This window comes from Acomys minous (assembly GCF_964271855.1).
Source record: "Acomys minous genome assembly, chromosome: 10".
Taxonomy (NCBI): Eukaryota; Metazoa; Chordata; class Mammalia; order Rodentia; family Muridae; genus Acomys; species Acomys minous.
Genome location: NC_140491.1, coordinates 66189685 through 66210261, shown reverse-complemented (window position 1 = coordinate 66210261; position 20577 = coordinate 66189685). Strand labels below are relative to the sequence as shown.

General features: G+C 48.3%; 1 protein-coding gene across 16 annotated transcripts in view; it reads right to left on the bottom strand.

The window, feature by feature from the left end:
- Positions 1-5397, bottom strand: part of TSC1 (TSC complex subunit 1) — a 49431-nt gene extending 44034 nt beyond the window's left edge. For 7 of the 16 annotated variants that reach the window (XM_084798555.1, XM_084798562.1, XM_084798571.1 and 4 more), the window contains exon 1: positions 5237-5326. The gene's annotated coding sequence lies outside the window, so the exon portion shown is untranslated. Of the gene's footprint in view, positions 1-4298; positions 4414-4790; positions 5057-5236 lie in introns of those variants that run through there. The other 9 variants (XM_084798564.1, XM_084798558.1, XM_084798568.1 and 6 more) reach the window with 5 other exon arrangements.
- Positions 5398-20577: the final 15180 nt, after the last annotated feature.

Below are 20577 nucleotides of genomic sequence, written 5' to 3'. Positions count from 1 at the left end.
TGGCTCACAAAGATACTCCTTCCTCTGCCTCCTGAGTGCTGGGATTAAAGGCATGTACCACCATGCCCAGAACAATTACTTTTAAAGTTTGGTACCTAAGACTGAATTCCTAGTGAAGCATAGAGAATCTTCCAACACAGAAGCTTAAGAAAGTGACTTGTAACACAAACAGCATGCGTGTTCATCTCTAAAAGGTAGCCCTTGGGGCTAAGGCTACAGTGTAGCTACTATGGTAACTAGTGTAATGACAGTGTCCCCACCCCCCCAGCCTCACACATTTGAATACCTGGTCCCCATTGGTGAAACAGCTTGGGAAGCATTAGGAGGTCTGGTCTTGTCACTGACGGTGGGCTTTGAGGTTTCCAAAGCCTACACCATTGCCAGTGAGCTCCTCTTCTCGTGGTCTCCCTCATTCGTACCTCTCTCCTGCTCCTCTCCTTTCTCCTCTAACCCCTCGAGCTTGTGGATCAGACAGCACCTGCCTGCCTGCCTGCCTGCCGCCATGCTCCCACCATGATATTCATGAACCCCACCCCTCTGGCACTGTGAGCCCTGAATTAAATGTTTCCTAGTATAAGTTACCTTAGCCATGGTGTTCTGTCATAGCAAATGAAAAGTAACTAGGAGCCTGGTGAAGCATCTGCCTGGTAGGATCTAAGTCTGATCCCAGCATCCACATAAAGCCGGTGCAGGGGCACACATGTAGCCCAGTGCTGGGGGTAGATGGAGGCCGCCTGGAGCTCAACAGTCAGCCAGTCTACCTTAACTGGCAGGTTCCAGGTCAGCCAGAGACCCTGTCTCAAAGGAGGTAGATGGCATTCCTGAGGATGACACCTGAGGTTGCCGTCTGGCCTCCACTCGAACATACACCCACAGGGGCTAATAACGCAGCACAGTTGACAAAGTGCTTGCCTAGCATGTACCAAGTCTCTGCATTCAACTCTGAGTATTGCAATAAAAGAAACATATAGGGGGAAAAAGTAGGCCTTTCTCCTACCTACTGTTTTTTGTTTTTTTTTTTAAGTTTTTAATAAAGCCCAAGTGTGCAGGTTTCGCTGAGGTTTATTTTTTGTTGTTGTTGTTGTTTGTTGCTTTGTTCTGGTTTTTTAATACATACAGGGTTTTTCCTGAATGTATGTCTGTGTACCACATTTGTGCCTGGTACCTGCAGAGGCCTGAAGACTGTGTCAGATGCCCCTGGAACCGGAGTTACAGGTGGTTGTGAACCCTCCTGTGAATGCCAGGAGTTGAACCCAGGTCCTCTTAACCACTTAACCATCTCTCTAGCCTCCAAATGTGTTTTTAAGAGCAGTAAGCTACCTAAAATGATTAGTTGGGCTTTATTTAAGCAAGGTTCATAAAATTTCTAACACTGTTACCCAAATCTCATTATCTATATGCCTTTTAGGGTATCAAATGCAGAGGAAGAGACATTGGCCTACAGATTTTTACAGACCTTAAAAGAACAGATTAGCCCCACCCAATAAAAGTTTAGAAACCACTACCCACCCAGACATGATTGTGCACAACAGTAATTTCAGAGATCAGGAGGTGGAGATAGCAGCATTAGAAACTCAAGGAAAGCATTGGCTACACAGTAATTCTAGACTGGCCTACATTCCATGAGCCCGTCTAAAATAAAATAAAATAAAATAAAAAATTCTACGGACCCATGGGTTAGTTTAAGAGACTAACGGACTAGGTGGTGTATCTCAACACAGCATTAAAATACTTGGGTTCAACTTTTAGGTCAGCAAGTCTCAGAATCCTTTCCTGTCCTCCTCAGGGCTACAGAAAGAATAAAGGGGGATGAGACATAGAAACACTTCCCTGTGGTTGGCACATAACTTAAACTTTTATAACAATGTTACCACTAAACAAAATGTATTCCAGAGTACAGAGTGTTTAGCAGCCCAGCCACTTGCTAGCAGGTACTTGAAATACTAGGAAACCCATTTTGTAACTTAAAACAGATACACCTCACACTTGCTACTGTTCTCGGTGAGGGACACAATGTAGCACAAGTTTAACCCCCCACAGGCAGAAAAGCACCTCTCTGGTCCTCCACCACCACCCCTGCCCTGCTCTAGCACATCACCAGCATAAGATCATGACTCTACAGCCCTATTTACTCCCATCATGACCTGTGAGCTGCAGGTCAGTAACCGCCATGCCTTGTTTGCAGATATTGCTGTACATGTAAGGTACTTTACTCATTAGATGCCAATCTGAAAAACAGACAAGGTCCTAAGATCACATGTCTTTTATATGTATATAAATATGTGTATCCTTTTATTCTTTCTCATTGAAGTTGACAGTCAATCAGTAATTTTTAGCAACTACAGAATTAAGAAGTAAAAAGAGAAAAAAATTAATCTCGCATTACTTTATGGGAAATCTCAGTGCAATTTAAATGAGTACTCACACCAAAAAATTGAGTATGCACTAAAAAACTATTACATAGTTATCAACTGATGATCTGTGGTTTTAAAAGGCACATGTGCACAAATAACCAAAAATCTTCAGCTACTACTTATATGGCCAATAAGACTTGTCTTTAAAAGGGAGCTTTATAAAAGAACATTCAAGAAAACATTGTTTAAATGATAAACAAGCTCACCCTCCCATGCAGCCCACCAGTCACTCATTTTCTTTGTCATTACTGAACTACTAACACAGAGTCCAGACCAGTTAACATGGCTCAAAATATCCACTAAAGCTCAGGAAGACCCTGAATCAATCGCAGCGATCTGGCACTCAAGGATATCCAGTCCGCTCCAGGAGAAGCTCATGTTAGCTCAGGATGGCACTGGAATTAAAAAACAAACACACCCGCAGCCTCGAAAACTTCAAAGGGGGACAGAACAGCTGCATTCGAAGCTCAAAAAATTCACCCACAACTTCACAAATAGGCTAGGAGATAGCTTAAGAAAGGCGTCTGCAATCAATTACAAATTCAAAGAAGCAAATAGGCAAAATGATGCCTTCAGCCCATGATGCCTACCTCTTCGGCACACAGAAGCAGACTTCTCCCCAAAATAAATAAATAAATAAACAAACAAACATGCACCGGGTATCTATCCTCAAGGACAGAATACACAGGTTTAGCTACTATAGGGCCAGATGTTGGGGTGCACAGATAAATTAGTTTGGGACTCCTCGCTTCTGGCAGTTCTGTTCCCCAGAAAGCATTACACATTCAGGTTTGTGTTCCATCGCCCCGGTCAGACTGCTCCGTTCTATCTCACAAGTGAAGTCAAGCCCGCACAGAAAGCACCACACCACGGCAACAGCAGGACCAGGCAACTCTGCTCTTCAAGCAGCGAGCAAGACTGCCGCTGAGACACAAGGCTGCACACTTCAGCTTACTGAAAATATGCAGGGAAGCTGGCAGCCTGCTTCCGAACTAGGAATTTAGGGACATCCAAGTGTTCACGACACTAAGAAATGCATGAAGCTGAGAGAGCTTACATCATCTGCCCTTCTCGCCCCGTGATGTAAGGGTGTTTTTAGAGAAGATATTAACTTTAGTAAGAAGGTAGTTTCTGTTCGCATCCTCTATAAATACCCCTTACATTTACACCAGGTGGTTAGAGGAGTCTGAGGAGCCTCGTTTGCCTGATGTATGACTGTTAAAGGGGCATTTCCTTACAAAACTCTAAATCAGTTTTCCTATTTGCATATCCCAGGTTTATTCTGTGGTGTTCGACTTAAGAATCACAGGTGGGTTGCTCAGTAAATCAAAGGCTCCCAGAAGATTAGGCTCTGTGATGCTTCCTGGAATTTACCGCTGCACTTTCCCAGCCTGTTTGAATGCAGATGACTCCAACTTGATCCTAAAGTTATAAATCAAAATATCTTGGAAGAGCATTAGTCTATTTTAGTACTTTCACAGCTTATTCTACGTAAAGTGAAGTGTTAATTCTATACTTGGTTTGTTTGGGTTTTTCCTAAGTATGGATGTCAGCATTTTTCTTCAGTGAAAGCCATCAGTTTTATGGAAAAATACAAAATACTTTGTAATCTAATTTGAACCAAAACAAAAAACAAACAAACAAAAAAAAACCTGCATGATGCTTTAAGAAACAAAAATATACAAACCAAATGCACCCTGTCCAAAATTACACACATACACACATACACACACACACACACACACACCTTGGCCAAATGATTCTCAACAATCACTTAATAATAGGCCAGCTTTAACCAAATAACAAATGAATGGAACCAGTCAGCCCTCAATTCCAGTGCTGTCTCAGACTAGGGGGAGGGGGGTGTGACCTTGGGCAAATTACCCCCAATTTCTCCAGGCCTCAGTTTCTTCATCCTTTGTCCAGAAGCAAAGAGAGGATGGCTGCGAAGCACTTCCAACAGTGCCGGGACACACAGAGGCTGCCCCTATCCCCTAAAACGTTAGCTGCGGTTACCGGTGGCCCACCCCACCCCCACCCCACCCCCACCCCAACCCCAACCCCGACGTCTCTCCCATCCCAAATCCAAAATGCACGGAGCCAAACTCTTTTAACCCACAACACAAAGAAAAGTGCTTGGACTCTAACAACAATAATAATAATAATAAAATAAATAAATAAAAAAGATGTCTGGGACGGGGCAAGCTGCGGGCCCCTCCAGGTCCTCAAATGAATGAATGAGCATCCAGCAGCGGCTGGGCAAGTAGCTGTCTCTAACGAGCACCTCAGCCGACTTGAAGGTAACTGTCTCTCAGCATCAATTAAACACCTCCAAGTACACCCGGAGCCAGGCACCCGGGCCGGGCATACACTCACCGAGACAGCGGGCGCTGGGCAGCCTCGGGTACCCACGGGCGGCCTCCATTCATTCTCCACCCCAACCCCCGGAGGAGGCTGCTGTCGAGCCTCGGGCCGCGGCCCCACCCCCAGGTCTCCCTGCTCCGCCCGGGGTCTCTGACCTGCTCCGCGCACCCCCCGCCGGAGCCTGTCACCGCAACAAGCGGGGCCACCTCAGGCCCCAAGCTGCAGCCATCCGTCCCTCCGGAGGGGCCAGGCCCGCCTCAGCTCCCCGGGGCACCGCCAGCCCCAGCCGAACCCCCCGCCAGAGCCAGTGCGCGATGAGGGCGAAGGAGAAGCTCTCCCCGAACCCCCTTCTCCAAAACCCCCGGCTGAGCCAACGCGCCCCGCAGCCTGAGGCCACGTTGCCAGGGTTGTCCCGGAGAGCCCACAAGGAAAAGAAGGGGAAACACCCCCGTACTCACCCACCGTCTCCTCCCCCTCAGCTGTTTACCTCACAGTCCCTCCAGCCTACAGGGCGCCGCCATCTTGGACGCGCAGCACCTCCCCCTGGCGTGAAGCGTCCCCGAACGGCGGAGGCCTCCGCTATGAAAAGGAGTCCCCATCGGGGGTGTCCCTCCTATGCCCCGAACTTAATACCAGATGACCAACGTCTCAGCCTCTCCAGATGGAACAGGCTATACCACTTACGACGACACGAGATGGCCGAGAAAAGTATAACTGAAAGAGATTTTTTTTAATATAGGGGGCGGGGACGGCGGAAGGATCGCGAAGGTGTGAGGAGGTCCCTCGCAGAGAGATCTTGTGACTCTGAAGGAGGCCGAAAGAAGTGCCGGCGCGGGGGCGGAGCCACGCAGGCGGCCGAGGGGTGGGGTGGGGAGGGGCGGCCACGTGACGGTAACAGGCGGCGCTCTCGGGAGCAAGCAGAGTCACAAACAAGCCGGCGGGCCAGGGTAGGACCGTCAGAGTCAGGTGCCTCTTGCCCTTGGCACACCTGCCACCGTTGGAGGGTTCTCCCTGTGGGCGTTCCTATTTCCCAAGGAGCCTCTGGGGTAGGCGTGGATGGACGGACTGTCAATCACAGCAAAAAGGATGGGGCTTTTTTTTTTCTTCATTTTTTTTTCTTTGCAGAGTTTGTAAAGTGGCTTCACACCTAGCCTTAGGCAGAGGAGGCAAGTTGTAAAGTCAGAACACCTTGATTTACCTGTATGCCGTCGCAAGAGGTCAAGTCTTCTCAAGCCTCAGTTTCTTCCCCTGAAGTAGCGTGTAAAAGTGCTAAACACTGGGTCCCTTGCCTAGTGAGTGCTCACTTGCAGGATAGTACAAACGAGAGGGAGAGGAAGCCTACCTGTAGTGTGGATTTTTTTATTGCAACATCAGAATGTACTTGGTATTTATACGCTTTTGTTTGCATCATTTTTTTTTTTTTTAATTTAGGTTGTGCCGAGACAAGAGTTTCTCTGTGTAGCCCTGGCCATCCTGGAGCTTGCTCTGTAGACCAGGCTGGCCTCGAGCTCACAAAGCTCCACCTGCCTCTGCCTCCCCAGTTCTGGGACTAAAGGCGTGCGCACCAACCGCCCGGCTATATTTAAACTTACATAATGAAAGCTAATAAAAGATGACAGGCAGGAGCCGGAGAGACAGTTCTGCAGTTAAGAGCATTTGCAGCTTTCGCAGAGGACAGAGTTCCGTTCCCGGAACCCATACGGTGGCTCACAACCACCTGTAACTCCATTCAGGCAGACCCAGTGCTCTCGTCTGGACCCCTTGGGAACTAGAACCGATCGCCTGAACATACATACATGGAGGTAAACAACTGAGAGGAGGAGAGCCATCCACAGCAAAATGAAAATGGACCTCAAAGTGCTTAAATATGCATAAATGTGCAAAAAAAAAAAAAGTACCACAAAGACCATGGCAGTTTCAGTAGCACTATAGATGTTTTATTTACTTCTGAGACAGGGTCTGAGGCCATGCAGCCCAGGCTAGTTCTGAACTAGAGAGTCTCTTGATTGAGCCCTTTCTCCACTTCTTGGAGTACAGGAGTGAGCTACTGTCCTCGCTTGCTGTGTGATGCTGGGCTGAAGATCATGAGGAAAAGGGTTTATTTCTTCTTAGAGTTTACAGTCCATCATGAAGAGAAGAAATGGCAGGAGCTCCAGACAGGCCCCTGGTGATGCTTATGGCCCCCTCAGCTTGGTATTTTATAGTGTAGGAACACTGTACTTCCCCAGGCAAGACACCACTCACAGTAAATCTGGGCCAGTCTGGTGGAGGCATTTTTCTCGGTTGAGATTACCTCTTCCCAGATGATCCCAGCCTATGTCAAGTTAACAAAACAAAACAAAAATCCAAAACCTACCCAGCGCAAATGCTTGCTGTCAGGTTGGATTTTACATTAGAGTTTTTGTGAGATAGAAATAGACGTAGGAGAGGTGGCTGCAAAGAAAATAACATTTGAGACACAGGGAACCAGGAGAACTGATGTGCAGGGGGAAAAAATTTCTTGGTGAGTTGTGGGACTAAGTTTGGAGACTTGTTGGGTCCTAACACAAGACAGCCTGGGAGGGGAGGTGCCTGAGCAAGTGGGGGCTGCCAGAACGCTGACGCCCTGAGTGGGTTTGCCTCTGGTAGGAGTCCTCTTTGAGGATTAGAACAATGCATTCTTTCTAGGCCACTGGCTACATGAGCAGAGGCTAGCCCATATCTCACTTACCCCTGTCTCTCCTGTGGTCCTTGGAGCAGCAAACGGCCTTTTCAGCATAAGGTCTTGGGCCATGCAGGCGTCCTAGGAAGGTAGCAATGACAGGAGGCTGTTGTCCCTGGCTGGCTGTTGTCACAGAGGCAGATGGGAGGAGTTCTAGATTCCAGGCAGAGTTTGGATGCTGTTTTCCCACCATACAAACTGGGAAAGCCATAGTCTCCTCACCCACGCAGCAAAGAGTGATGCCTAAAGAAGTGGGAACAAATCCAGTACGCCTTTAACTGGAGACAGTACGGAGCCTCACTCTGTTACTGTCAAGTTTGTTCAAGCTGTGTTCACTGTGGGCAGAGCATTTATTAGTTCCCAGACATGCCCCACATCTTGCACATTTCAGCTGCCCAAGCACAAGCCCCCTTGGGAAGATTCAGGGAAAGAGAATCCCGATCCTTCCATTTCACTGGTCCACAGCCATGTCACAAGAGCGGCTTCTTGCCTTCCCATTCACGCCAATGTAAGGACTCAAGTATGCTCAGATGTTTCTGAGACCACCAGTGGCCGGGAGGCTTACTGTGATTAAAGAACGGGATTGGGGGGGGAACCAGGCGGTCCCCCACTCCCTGCCCTGTTTCCCTCAGCTTACTGACCTCACGGGAATGGAATGTTCTCCAAGGCAGAGGGGCGCAGTGAGGTGCTGAACTCAAGGATGCTGGCTCTCAGAGAGGCCACAGCCACATTGTTACTGTTTATACAGTGTCTGGAAAAAAAAAAGGTAATTGTTACCAGGACATAGACCACCAGAGACTGCGGAGGGGAGGCCAAGAAGCCAGGCGGATATTGACAGCCTGGCCAGGAGCTGTTTTGCCAATCCAGGCTTTTCTAGATTAATTGTTATTTCTGAAAAAACTGTTTGTCAAACCCATCTCCTTCCACACAGCACCCTAGAGCCCCACCCCCTGGGGCAGAAGCTTCCTAAGTGTGGCCAGTGTGAGCAGGTGATGTTGATTCCGTGCAGACAGTGGGCATCTGGCACCTTGGTCTGTGCAGAATCTCTCCTGTCTACTTGTACTGGCGGCCCCGGGCATCATAGTGCGGGCCACCGAACACACATCATGCTTCATCCGGGCAAGATTCTTAGCATTGGCCCCTGATTAATCGGGTGATTGGAGCTGTTGTACAGAGCTATCTTACCAGCACAACTGCCAGCTGTGCCTGCTTGTAAATGACCACACCGTAGGGGCTTGTTGACACGGGAGGAGTGGACAGAGAGGGTCACTGGAGCCTCACAGGCGTTTCTAGCCACTCCCGCTAGCCAGTTGTATGCAACTTACTCTAATGGCCCGTGGCTTGGGATCTCACAGAAGGGCTAGGATATATAAGCTGGGAAGACAATGGGCAGAGGTCTCTATCTACGCAGGCATGGGGGAGCCATCTTCCATGCTGGGTGCAGACCTTCCATCATGGCTAGTTTACGGTTATCTATGCTTCTGCCTTAATGCCTAAGCCATGGTCTCGTATGCCTCTTAGACTCATTGGTTCACTACAGTGAACTTTGGTGGAGCCTAACTTTGGTTGTTGAGACTTTGGAAGGAGGCCTTGCTTGGTCTCCTGCTCCCACCCCAAGGGGAAAAAGTGCTGTGAAGGAGCCTAACCAATAAAAGTGCCTCCCTGAGTGTTTAAATACAGGCGTGCTAGAAGACAGTGCTCTCTTTCTCCTGGGTTCACTAGACCAGGACAGGGAACCTATGGCCTCCCCCTTTCTCTGTACTGTGCAGCAAGCCACACAAGAATTCCAGCCTCAGAGAGTCACCGAGGGCCGAGGAGATCATTTTTGCCATTTAAGCATGAGTTTATATTTGGAGCCAGGTGTGGTGGCTCACGCCTTTAATCCCCGCACTCAGGGAGGCAGAGGCAGGCGGATCTCTGTGAGTTCAAGGCCAACCTGGTCTACAGAGCGAGTCCCAGGACAGCTAGAGCTGTTACACAGAGAAACTCTGCCTCAAAAAAAAAAAAAAAAAGAGTTTACGTTTGACCCCCCCAGAGAACCCACATGAAAAAGCCAGGCATGGTGGCACACCCTTGTGATCTCATCCCTTGGGAGGCAGAAGAGGGTTGGGTAGAAAGGCCACACAGCTGACTGCAATTTCCCAGCACCCTGGGAACAGACAAGAAACCCCAAGAGTCTCGCTGGAGAAGACAAGAGCCCTGGCCAAGCAAGAGACCGGAAGCCCTAAAGAGGAAGGCCTGTAGGACACAGGCCATTGACTACAACCTGGCTGTGCCTCCTGCTTGCCTGTGGAATTTTTTTTTTCAATGCATTACTTTTACTGACCGTGTCTTTGGACAAGCACCACTGCCCCAAAGAACCTTGTCTTTTCCTGGATCTCAACTCCAAGTTGATGGCCATGAGGACCTCCATGACGCTACAAGAGAAGGGCTGCTCTGAGCTTGCCCCCCATGCCCACGTCCACCTGGCTCTTCAGCCCGACCCTGACCTCACGGGAGAAAGGGATATGGGTCTATCTCCCACCAAATTTAACTCTTCTATTACTCCCAGTCTGTAGGACAACCCCTTTTAAACATCTCAGTTCAAGGTTAACAACCCAGACCCGGAGTGGTTGTCCGTAACTCCAGGGGATCCAATACTCTCTGCTGGCATCCCTGAGCGCCTTCACTCACAAGCTTAGTGAATTAAAATCTAGTTGTTTGACTATTTTGTCTTTGTTTTAATAAAGTGTAATCCGGCCTTTCACAAACCAAAGGCCCCCTTCCCCCTCTGGAAGTGCCCCGGCTGAGGGCACTTCCTCCCTTCCCAGAAGGTCTTCTTCGCGACCAGTTCGCAGCTAGCCTCCAGAAGGCTGAGGAAAACTCTGTGGCCAGATTCTCAGCCCAGCGGAGAAAAGAACTCACAGAAACTCTGTCTTGAAACAAAAGCCAAAAGCCAAAAACCAAAAACCAATCCCCCACACACACAAAAAATGCACTATTAAAGCTTTAGTAGCAGTAGTAGTAGTAGTAGTATTTTATTATTATTATTATTATTACTGGTTTTTCAAGACAGGGTTTCTCTGTGTAGCCTTGGCTGTCCAGGACTCACTTTGTAGACCAGGCTGGTCTCGAACTCACATTGATCCGCCTTCCTCTGCCTCCCAAGTGCTGGGATTAAAGGCGTGCCGCACCACACTCAGCCTACTATTATAGCTTTCTAATTAAAAGGAAAGGGGAGATAAAATGTGAAATCCAAGGGCTTGGAGAGTTGGCTCATAGTTAAGGGTACTTGTCCTTGTGGAAGACCCAGGTTCAAGTCTCCACACCCACACGGAGGCTCACTACTTCTTTGGGCATCAAACATCCAAATGATGTACAGACACAGACACACAAAATAATTTTTAAAAATCTTTAAAACATGGATATGGTGGCACACACCTTTAATCCCAACACTTGAAAGGCAGAGGCAAGCAGATCTCTGACTGACCACCAGAGCCACCTGCGGTATCCGTGCTCCTGAGGCAGGCACAGAAACAAGGAGAGAGCTTTGTCCCACACCTGCCATTCTCAGGATGAGATTTCCAGGGTTTGAAAACGCTCCATCTCCATCTCATACCAATTCCCCTGGAGACACGGTCCACCAGCCCCATAGGATCCCTCAGCCAAGAATCTCCGAGGGTCTCTTAATTTTTCCGATGAGATTGTGGATGAACTTGTAGCTCTTCCAGGGGACCCGACTTTAGTTCTCAGCACCCACATTAGGCAGCTGACAACAGCCTATAGCGAATCTGACACCCTCTTCTGGCCTCAACAGGCACCCATATACAAGAGGCATATACTCTGACACACACACACACACACACACACACACACACGCACGCACGCACGCATGCACGCACGCACGCACACACGCACATGTGCACACACACACACACATAAAAGAAATCTTTAAAAATATATACTTTGCTATCCTTCCTGTAGGTTTCTAGGACCCTCTGGATCCTTCTATTTCCCCATTCTCCCATGCTTCTCTCACCTAGAGTCCCAATAGGATGTCCTCCCCTCTGTCCCACTTTCCTGGTAAGTGAAGACTTTCATGGGACATATCACTTGGGCTAGTGTCAAGAAGAGACTTGATACCCTATGAGCATATACAGGGGGAGGAGGTCCCCCTCAGTCACAGTCATAGGGGAGGGGAGTAAGGGGAAAATGGGAGGGAGGGAAGAATGGGAGGATACCAGAGATGGGATAACAATTGAGATGTAATATGAATAAATTAATAAAATATATTTTAAATATATATATACGTTGCATCTGGTGCTCTATGCTTCTCTCACTTCTAAATAGATTTTAAACCACAATAATAACATTATTTTCACCTTCAAGAATCATTTGCGTGATGAGTGTAGTGGTGCCTGTCTTTAATCCTAGCCCTCAGGAGGCAAAGTCATGTGGATCTCTAGGTTTGAGGCTCACTGGTCTATAGAGCAGGACAGCCAGGACTACATAGAGAAATACTGTCTAAAATAAAAATAAACAATCACATTGGGGGCTATAGAGATGGCTCCGTGGTTAAGGGCACTTGCTCCTTTTGCAGAGACCCCAAACTTGGTTTCCAGCACCTACATAACAGCTCACACCCATCTGTAACTCTAGTCCCAAGAGATGTGACACCCTCTTCTGAACTCCAAGGGCATCTGCACACATACATGCATATTTCTCAACACAGATGTGTGTGTGTGTGTGTATACATAATTAAAACAATTTTTTTACATTTTTATTATTTATTTATGGGCTTGTTGTTTGGGTTTTTGTTTGTTTGTTTGTTTGTTTGTTTGAGACAGGGTTTCTCTATGTAGCTCTGGCTATCTTGGAACTCCCTCGGTAGACCAGGCCTGCCTCTGCTTCCCAAGTGCTGGAATTAAAGACATGTACCACAAAGTGCTCTCACAGAACATCCAGAGTAATGCTCGGATCACACTTGATCCCTCAGTAGTACAGGAGAGAGCCTTGTGGACCTTATAGACACGAGTTAGAGACAGGAAAGTTGAGGGAATTACAGTATGGCCCAGCAAGTGTTGCGGCAGACTTCGCAAAGGCGTTCAGAGGAAACATATCTGGTAGGTATAATTTTATAAACAAACTGAGTCATTCGGGTGGTGACACACATCTGAGATCCCAGCACTCAGGAGGCAAAGGCAGGTAGATCTCTGAGTTCGAGGCCAGCCTGGTCTACACAGTGAGTTCCAGGACAGCCAGGGCTACACAGAGAAACCCTGTCTTGAAAAAGAAAACAGAGTCACAAGAGTCTTACCTCAGTCGTCAGTTAATAGCCCTACATAGGGACCGCTGGAGATGTGAGCAGGCCAGCATTTGACCTTGATGTCTGCTGGGGTGTGGAGAGCGGATAGAAGAGTCAGGACCATTTCAGTCCGGACCAGCGAGCTCCAGTTTCAGTGAAAGATCCAGTCAAACACAAACAAACAAATGGAACCAATGTGGGGGTTAATAGAAGAAATACTTGAAGTTCAGCCTCTGGCCTCCATGTGAGCATGGATGCACTAGTGCACCTCTACACACACAGAGAGAGAGAGAGAGAGAGGGAGGGAGAGAGAGAGAGAAGAGGAGGAGGAGGAGAAAAAGAAAGAGTGTGTATGTGTAAAGGTCATGGGGTGCTGGATTCCAACAGAGGAACTGTCCATCTTTTGTAAGCTGGTGTGATAAACAGTGATCCTGTTTTTAGGAGAAACGTACTCAAATGTGGATGCAGTGTTCATGAGCTATGGCTTATTTGCTTTTCTGTTGAAATTCTTTTTTTGGTTTGTTTGTTTTTTTTAATTTATTTATTTGGTTTTTCGAGACAGTTTCTCTGAGTAGCATTGGCTGTCCTGGACTTGCTTTGTAGACCAGGCTGACCTTGAATTTACAACAATCCATCTGCCTCTGCCTCCCTAAGTGCTGGGATTAAAGGTGTGGGTCACTAAGCCCTGAGTGTTTGAAATTTTTATACAAAAACAAAAGCCTTTAGAAGGTGTTTGAAGATAAAAATATAGTCAAGTAGAGATTCACGCTCTCATTTCTGACCAAATCCAGCTGGACAGAAAGCTTAAGGTCTTATGGCAGCCCCTGCTTGCAGAAGGAGATGCAAATTGCATGCAAATCCTGGCTTCCGTGTTGACTCTGCCCTGGCCCTGTCCTCTCATTCTTTCCTAGTTCTGATCTGCATGGAAGTGGAGCCACTGGGGCAGATGGGGACAGTTGCACTAACTCTGCTTCCTCCACCCTTCTTCCAGCTAGGTAGATGTGGGGAACCTGCTCATAACCACAGCAAATTTCTCTGTCTGAAACCACCACACACACACACACACACACACACACACACACACACACAGAGAGAGAGAGAGAGAGAGAGAGAGAGAGAGAGAGAGAGAGAGAGAGAGAGAGAGACAGACACACAGACAGACACACAGACAGACACACAGACAGACACACAGACACACAGAGAGACAAAGGGAGAGACAGACAGACAGACACAGAGAGAGAGAGACAGACACACACACAGAGAGAGAGAGAGAGAGAGAGAGAGAGAGAGAGAGAGAGAGAGAAAGCTGCTAGGCACATTCATGTGTCACACTTCAGTAAGTGCGTACTGTCAATTATGATGACATCTTTATTTATTTTTTAAGATTTATTGATTCGTTATATATACACTGTTCTGCCTACATGTAAGCCAGCAGGCCAGAAGAGGGCACCAGATCTCATTATAGATGGTTGCTGGGAATTATACTCAGGACCTTTGGAAGAGCAGCTAGTGCCCCTAACCTCTGAGCCATCTCTCCAGTCCCTCGTGGTGGCACCTTATGATGGTGGCCCTTCTGCTTAGGCCAATGTGGCCTTGACCATGGTGTCAGTATGCCTGGGGACTAGGGCTTGGAGCCCCATTATAGAATTCTATTAACCATATTCCCAGTAACCCCAAAATGCTCCCTAGGACCAAGAAAAGAGTCCCAGCAGTCCCTTCACAGCCTTGGACACTGTCTAGGACACTCACTTTCTCCTCTGCCTCTCACAGCCTCAGGGGGGAATTTCTAGGAGTCTCTGGGGACAAAGCAAAGGCGGAAGTCACTGGAAGTTTATAGAGCAGTAACCAAGCGCCAGGTGTTTCATTAATAATCAACCCACCATGTAAATTCACACAGGCCGCCCAATGGGACCCAGACTGACACTGTCTGCCCAATCCTCCCCACCCCCAGCTGCCATGGCTGCTCTCACGTATCTGATTAAAGAGGAAAAAGGTCAGGGCCTGTGCTAAGAGCTGACTACAGTTGAAGGTTCTCAATGATACCCATGCAAGCATCCTCCAGTCTCGCTTATACAGATGCAAAGTCTGAGGCCTGTCTGCCATGTGCTGCTGGTGTGGGTCAACTCCAGCTGTGGGGTACAGTTCACACACGTGGCTGGAGGTTACCTGCCCTGTCGATTGCCAGTGGGGGTCTACGTTTTATAAATTGAGACATCTCAATTAGAGGTAATAAAACTAAAGCCTTCAGGAAGGAGTTGAGGGGGTAGGGTGTTGCTCTGTCCTGGCTATTTCCTAGGGGCCAAGTGTATTATGTTTTCTGAGTGCTGTGACAAACACCTGACAGTCTCTCCTTAAGATATGAAGGGTTGGGGCTGGAGAGATGGCTCAGCGGTTAAGAACACTGACAGCTCTCCCAAAGGTCCTGAGTTCAATTCCCAGCAACCACATGGTGGCTTACAACCATCTATAATGTGATCTGATGCCCTCTTCTGGTATGCAGGCATATATATGCAGGCAGAACACTGTATATGTAATAATAAATAAATCTTTTTAAAAAAAAAACACATGAAGGGTTGATTTCTGCTCCAAGTTTGGAGGTCACCATGCATCGTGGCAGGGACATGGCTCGAGGCAGTTGGCCACACTGTACCTGCAGTCAGGAAGAACACTGGTGCTCGGCTCATTGGCTCATTTTTACTCAGTCCAGGACTCCAGCCTGAGGAACGGTACCCCTCATATTCAGGGTAGTCTTTCCATCTCAGTTAACGTAGGCTAGACACTCCTTTATAGTCAGGTCCTGAGCTAATTCTAGATTCTGTCATGGTGTTTGTGTGTGTGTGTGTGTGTGTGTGTGTGTGTGTGTGTGTGTGTGTGTACGCTTTTGTCTTTCAAGATAGGATTTCTCTGTGTAGCTTTGACTGTTCTGGACCAGGCTGGCCTCAAACTCACAGTGATCTGCCTGCCTCTGCCTCCCTGAGTGCTGGGATTAAAGGTGTTCATGTTGAAAATATTAACCATCATATTAGGTAATCCAGCAGGTCTCTCTCTGGGCCTCAGTTGCCTACAATGGCTTCCCCAGACCGGCTTCTCAAACTCACTCTGCCAGCAGCTCTCACTGGCCTCCTGTGGCAGGAGACTGTATCAGCACTGTCCTGAGTTGTGACATGCGCATTAGGTGGCTACTTCTCAGGCGAAGGAGGAGTCCAGAGTTCTGGCCATCTCTTGTTTGGGCAGCTCACCTGACTATAAAATAGTCAGAAAAGATGCCTGGCACACATGTCTTTAATCCCAGCACTCAGGAGGCAAAGGTAGGTGGATGCCCCCCCAAACCTCCAAGACAGGGTTCCTCTGTGTAGCCTTGGCTGTCCTGGACTCACTTTGTAGATCAGGCTAGCCTCGAACTCATAGAGATCTGCTGCCTCTGCCTCTCCGAGGGCAGGTGGATCTTTGAGTTCAAGTCTATAGAGCGAGCTCCAGGACAGGCAGCGTTACACAGAGAAACCCTGTCTCAAAACAAACAAACAAACAAAAACCGAAAGAGTCAGAAATGACACCCTTTGAGGTGAGGGAGTCTAAAGCACACACAGAGGGAATTGTGAGTGTGCCAGGTGAGTGGTTACACGGCCTGCATGCATGGTGATGCCGCCCACAGAGCTCATGCTCCTCTCGCCACTGACAAACACCACACCTGCCCTTGCACACCTGCCCTTGCACACCAGGCATCAGGACAAACCCTCATCTGTGGGGCATGGCTTCAAGATTTGTGTGGAAAATCCACAGACTTTCTGGATGCCAGTGGAAGATGCCATTGCGGGGAAGGGCCGGGCAAGCTTCTCAACAGACTTCCTGAACCCAGAAACAGGGGCTGTTGGAGGTATCAGAGGAAAGATTTGAACTCTGCTCCCCACCACACTGCTCTCCCCTGCCCATCGTGGCAGTCCACTAAACCAGAGGTTCACCCTAGGGTCTCTCCCAGAATGTTGTCCACGGGGGATTGTGGGAGGACTTTGAAGAGCTGTTTCTCCACCTGGGGAGGATTCTTCAAGCCAGGTGGGCTACCCAGGCAAATGTCAGTAACAATGAGGTTGAATTGAAACCATCACCCTCACATATGATGAGTAAAAGGTGGAAAAGGAGGAAGGAGACAAGGAGATGGAGACACGGTGAAGAAAAGGAGAAGACAGAAAAATTTTAAAAAGTAACGTTGTGCATATAAATCTGCATTTCTGTCTGACCGTACAGTAAGTATTCTTGTGATTCAAGCAGTGCCTTTCAACTACTTTTGTTTTCAGACTTTGCTCAACCAAAAGGAGGAGAGAGTGCCACCGTGTGGCCACACAGTGAATTACTTCTTTAGGAGCGGGAGTGCCCTTGCTTTGGCTGATCCTGGCAAGAGGCCTAGGCTCGCAAGAGGCCAGAGTCCCGTGTCATCTTCCCCGCCCCCCCCCTCCACCCTTCCCCCCGCGCTGCCCTCGTGGCTGAGTCCAGGTCTTTCTCTTCTCTGCCTGCTACTGTTTGATCGTGCACTTCAAGCAATACGTTTATTTTTATTTATTTATTTATTTGTTTTGGTTTTTTGAGACAGGGTTTCTCTATGTAGCCTTGGGTGTCCTGGACTCGCTTTGTAGACCAGGCTGGCCTCGAACTCACAGCTATCGGCCTGCCTCTGCCTCCCGAGTGCTGGGATTAAAGGCGTGCGCCACCACGCCCGGCTATACGTTTAAACGGGTGCTTTCCTGGCACAAAAATACACGGTGAAGATGAGCCCAAGTTTCAGTCAGCTCTCTAGAAGCTTCACAGAGGGTAAGCGCCAGCCGGTCTATCCTCGGGTTCTGCCTCTTTTGTGTACAGGCCAGAAGATCATGTTGAGGGCCTTCCTCAGTGGCTCTCTATGTTGAGTGTTGAGGCAAGATCTCTCATAGCTCACTGATTGGCTAATCTGGCTGCCCAATGTATGCTGGATCTTGTGGCCTCCGCTAAGCCAGTGCTGGACCACACACAGGTGCATGAGGCCATGCAGGCTTTTACATGGGTGCAGGGAATCTGAACCCAGATTTATTTATTTATTTATTTATTTATTTATTTATTTCTTGGTTTTTTGAGACAGGGTTTCTCTGTGAAGCCTTGGCCATCTTGGACTCGCTTTGTAGACCAAGCTGGCCTCGAACTCACAGCGATCCGCCTGTCTCTGCCTCCCGAGTGCTGGGATTAAAGGCGAGCGCCACCACACCCGACTTTAAACCCAGATCTTTATGTTTGTTCAGCAAGCACTTTACCCATGAGCCATCTCTCCAACCTTCCAAGCCCTTCTTCTTTTTAAAATATGTATTTATTTATATGTATGAGTGCTCTATCTGCATGTACAGCTGCGGTCCAGAAGAGGGCGTCAGATAGTGAGCCGCCATGTGGGCGCTGGGAATTGAACTCAGGACCTCTGGAAGAGCAGGCAGCACTCTTAACCACTGAGCCATCTGTCCAGCCCCCATCGCACTCCTTCTTCAACTGTGAGTCAAAGTAATTGGTACCCAAAGTAGAGCCATTGCTCTGACTCTCTGATCGTGATTCTTTTTTTTTTTTTTTTTTTTTTGGTTTGTTTGTTTTTCGAGCTGATCATGATTCTTTTTTTTTTTTTAAATTTATTTATTATCATGTATGCAGTGCTCTATCTGCGTGTACATCTGCATGTCAGAAGAGGGCGTCAGATCACATTATAGATGGTTGTGAGCCACCATGTGGTTGCTGGGAATTGAACTCAGGACCTCCGGAAGAGCAGATAGTGCTCTTAACCTCTGAGCCATCTCTCCAGGCCCCTGATCGTGATTCTTAAACCTTCTGAACTGGCCTGTGAAAGGATGTGGGAACGTTTGGATCTTTAAGTGACATGAGCAGAGCTTACGGGGCCACTGTGGTGGGAGTTTGGAAGACCTGAAAGCCAAGAGAAACGCAGAGAGTGGCGGCCTGGGCCATGAGGCTACAGAGGCGAGCGAAGACTGTGCTGGGAACTGCATTAGAAGCCATTTATGTTGTATTCTGGCAGGGAGCCTGGGCGCAGTCTGCCTTTGTCTTCTCAAAGTTCGGTTGAGGCTGGATTCAAAACCAAGGGACTAAGTTGTTTGGGTGAAGGTGGCATGATGTTCAGGGGGTGGCACTGTGACTGCTCACTGCTCTCGGTCACCACTACAGTAAGAGAGAGCCAAAGATACAAAACACCTTGCAGCTTGGTAAAGAAAGGAGCTTGAGTGAGCTTAAAGATGCAGGGGAGGCCGGGACAAGGAAAACAGCTGTTAAAGAGATTAGCACCGGAAGGACAAGACTTGAATCCAGTGAGATAGTTCAGTGTCTAAGTGCCTGTCGCCAAGCCTGACAGCTTGAGTTCAGTCTCCAGGACCTACACGCTGTCCTCTGACCTCTACTCGCATGCCATGGCAGGTGCTTACCCACACAATAACTATAAATAAAGTAATTAATTAATCGGTAGGTAAATTGAGACAGACAGAGAAAAAGAGAGAGAGAGGAGAGGAAAAGACTTCTCTCTGTCTTTATGTAGGTTCTGGGTATTGAATCCAGATCACTAGGCTTGTGTGGTAAGCACCTTTTACCACAGAGCCATCTCGCTAGCCCCACAGGTGTGTGTCTGCCCATGAGAGTGAGGGCACACACAAACACACACCACCACCGCCATCAATAAAACAATAACATCGTTTCTTAAAGAGAAAGCTTTCTTTGTCTCTCTTCTGGGGTAATAGGTAAGACCCAATTTATCAAAAACTCCAAGTTGTGAAAAAGCAAACTCCTTTGAAAGGGAGCACCTGACCCGAGACACTCACCAACAGATGCCTTGTCGACACACAGCTGCCTGAGGAAGTGTTTTCTGAGGTTCACTCAGCAAGGTGTTGCGAGGCCACTGTAGCTGTGGGAGCTGGGAGCAGACCTACCCACATGCCAAGCTGGCAGGAGCACGGGCAGTGTCGTTTACAAGCTGCCAATTCTGCAGATGTGCAAAAAATGCCAGGGCTGTGGGCTCGTGGAGGCTGCACCTTGGGCTCTAGAAAGTCGTGTTCCCCACCCCCTACCCTCCCACCCCGCCACCCCACCCCTACCCACCACCCACCCCCACCCCTACCCCCACCCACCCAGGTGATTGCTGACTGGAAGCTGCTGGCTGCCTCCTGCATCGTGCTGCTGTCCTCACTCCTTTCCCACAAGTCAAAACAAACCCTTCCTTCTGTTTTGTTTTCCCCCACCCCCCAGCCAAGCTTTTCTGTGCAGCTCTGGCTTCCCTGGAACTTGTTCTGTTCACCAGGCTGGCCTTGAACTCAGAGATCCCCCTGCCTCTGCCTCCCAAGTGCTGGCATCAAAAGCGTGTGCCACCAAGCCCAGCCAACCCTCCTGCTTTAAGTTGCCCTTTTCAAGTATTTTGCCACATCAGTAAGAAAAGCAACTAACTGGTGCAGACAACAAAAGCCAAGGAGAATCCAGACAGCATCACTACGGCAACTGCATCCAGCCAGCGTTAAAGTGGAACATTTTCAGGGGGAGGAAATGGCTGTTTTGTTATTGTAGTGTGTGGCCCAGCAGTTAACACCTGCTGCTCTTGCGGAGGGCCCAAGTTCAATTCCCAGCACCCACCCACCTGTAACTCTAATTTCAAGGGACTTGGTGCTTTCTTCTCATTTCCCGAGGTACCAGGCATGCACAGGGTGAGCGTACATACCTGCCGGCAAAACACTCAAGCACATGAAATAAATAAATTTTTAAAAATGAAGAGATTGTGTGGAGTTTCTGCAGTTGGCATCTGGAAGTGAGTTGTTATC